This window comes from Gadus chalcogrammus, chromosome 16, assembly GCF_026213295.1.
Source record: "Gadus chalcogrammus isolate NIFS_2021 chromosome 16, NIFS_Gcha_1.0, whole genome shotgun sequence".
Classification (NCBI taxonomy): Eukaryota; Metazoa; Chordata; class Actinopteri; order Gadiformes; family Gadidae; genus Gadus; species Gadus chalcogrammus.
Window position 1 is genome coordinate 31,974,027 of NC_079427.1, and position 2,704 is coordinate 31,976,730.

Genomic DNA, 2,704 nt, shown 5'->3' on the forward strand with positions numbered 1-2,704 from the left:
TTATGTTTGGTTGTAGTCTTTTCGCTCGGTTCTCCGTATCAACAGTAGGGCTAGAACCGATCGAAAAGACTACAACCAACCTCCCTTGCAATGAGCAATCGTCTTCCAGCCGAAATCGATGGATTTACAAAATGTCAAATAAAACACGAAATAAACTATTTCGCTAGCATACTTGATAAAAAAAAAAAGGTGTGGATGTCTGCATTGCCTGGGGAGAGTGTAGACTCTAAACTCTCCCCAGGCAATGCAGACATCCTGAATTGTAAATCCAGGGTTAGGGATTAATTACTATCCATGTTAAAAAGAAGGAATAATGCCTCAGATAAATATTGACTATGCTTAATGGAAGCAGGATTATTACCTATTTTTTAACTTTATTTTGTTTTTAGACATTTGAAGATTTTATTCAAAGTCACATTTGTCTTCTTATCTTTATTGTTGTTGTTGATCCGAAAATGATCCGACCCGTGACTCAAACCGTGACACGACACGATCCGAAACCTGGCTGCTGTCACACTACCAAAATTCAAGCTTCGTTGGTTGCATGACCAGGAGCGGAAGGACCTGGCAAAGGCAACTCTGCTGGCTGAGTGCAGAAAACTTCTCCCTGAGCAAGAGCAGCAACAACCAGGTACCAGCCCCATCAAGACAACACGGCGCCCGGGATCTAACAAAGAGTTATTTTCCTTTGCAGAGAATGAGGAGGACACCTATTCCACTGCTGAAGCTGAGGTAGCCGAGTACCTCAAATCAGGAGCAACCGGGATAGACACTCTGAATCAATTTCCGATGATAAAGAAACTGTGTCTTTAACTTAATGCAGCCACTCCCTCCAGTGCCCCAGTGGAAAGACTCTTTAGCCTGGGCCCTGTACCACGAAGCTCGCTTAGAGGGTTAGCGAGGTATGTTGAGCTCCAAGCCTGGGTTAGTTGTACCACGAAAGTCGATCTCTTTTAGCGTCGCTGTATCACCATGGTGACTTATGCTCGCAACCAAACCTGGTTGGGACCAGTTTTTCGGCTTAGTCTAGCCGGAGATCGGCTACTTAAATCGGCGTGCGCAGCTTCCTAGCCCCTCCTCCGACAATGGCGTCACCATTTTTGGGTGTTACCGTGGACCTCGGCGCACGTATGGTACAGGCGTCTCTCCTGAGACAGAGGGTTTTTCAGGACAGAACTGATCCCCTGGCATTTTCTGACAATTCTTTATGAGAGATACAGATTCTCAGCAGAGGGTATTCGTTATCTGATCGACCTTGTTGGACCGTATGTAGGCAATGCGACACAAAGAAGCCGTGCACTTACTGTTGCGCAGTGTGTCTGGTTCCCTGCGATTCTTTGCCACGGGCACATATTTACATGCAGTTGGTGATGCGGAACGTATTGGCAAAAATACGGTGTGCCGTGCCATACACAAGGTTGTAGCTGCGCTCAATATTTTGCTCCATAGGTTCGTGGCGTTTCCCAGCTTCTTGCCAAGTCAAATTGTCAAGGAAGGATTTTACACACTTTCAGGTAAAATAAAAGCTCCTGAGTGGAGGTAGCGCGTCAGTCTTGAATTTCTGCGTGCGGGATATTCGGCTCCCAAGTGATGTGCATTTATGTGTAGCTTAAAATGTCCCAATTCTTATGCCATATGGAATAGGACTTATTCACAAGGTTACGGAATAATGCCCAGTGTGTACACGTTTGCATTTGTAACATTCTACATAATCCCTTTAGGATTCCCCAAACTGATTGGAGCAATTGACTGTACGCATGTCCCCATCACTGGACCTTTAGGGGAACATGAGGCTGACTTTGTGAACAGAAAGTCAACCCATAGCCTCAATGTGCAGGTAAAATAGGCCTATTGGGCTATAGACCTATCATATGGGTAGTGAAATTGCATGCAGGTAGCCTACTAAAACTGTTATATGCTTCATAATGGCCCAACTATTGTAACAGAAATGCAGTTTTCAGATGACTTGTGACCATCAACTCATGGTTACCAGTGTGGATGCCAAATGGCCTGGCTCGGTCCATGACTCCCGTATTTTTCGGGAGTCAAGTCTTTGCCGACAGTTTCAGGAAGGTGTGGCGCAATACACAAGATCACTAACTGTAAATGTCGATTAAGGCACTGATCACATTTTTCTTTCTGATAGGCCGTTATGATGGAATTCTTGTTGGGGACAGAGGGTATGCCTGCATGCCGTTCTTAATGACACCATACGGCGACCCACAGAGTGAATCGGAGGCACGGTTCAACAGGGCCTTAAGCACATGCCGGGTAAGGATCGAGATGATCTTTGGAATTCTCAAGGCCCGCTGGAACTGCCTCCGTGGTTTGAGGGTCAAGCCGGAGAGAGGAAGCCAAATCATCACGGCATGTGTGGTGCTCCACAATATTGCAACAATTCGGAAAGAGAGAGCCCCACATGTGCCATTGGTGGCAGATGATGTGGTGGACCCCATCCCGGTGGATCATCCCACAGGAACGGCGGTCAGACGGGCCATCACTAACCAGTTTTTTGGTTAGTTTTTTTGTTTCGTTTCGTTTCCCTCTTGGAAGGATGCGTTTGTTTTTTTAGGGCTGGGCAAGTCAACGCGTTAAGTACGCGATTTATTTAACGGAATTATTCCAAATGGACGCACGTTCTCTTTTGGAGCCTTTTTTTTTCCCATTTAGATTTTCCAAGGTCTTGCCCACAGAATGTCAACAT

The 2,704-nt window shown here is 45.9% G+C and overlaps 1 pseudogene; it reads left to right on the top strand.

The window, feature by feature from the left end:
- The first annotated feature begins 312 nt into the window (after positions 1-312).
- On the top strand, positions 313-2,215 carry LOC130405804 (putative nuclease HARBI1; annotated as a pseudogene).
- Positions 2,216-2,704: the final 489 nt, after the last annotated feature.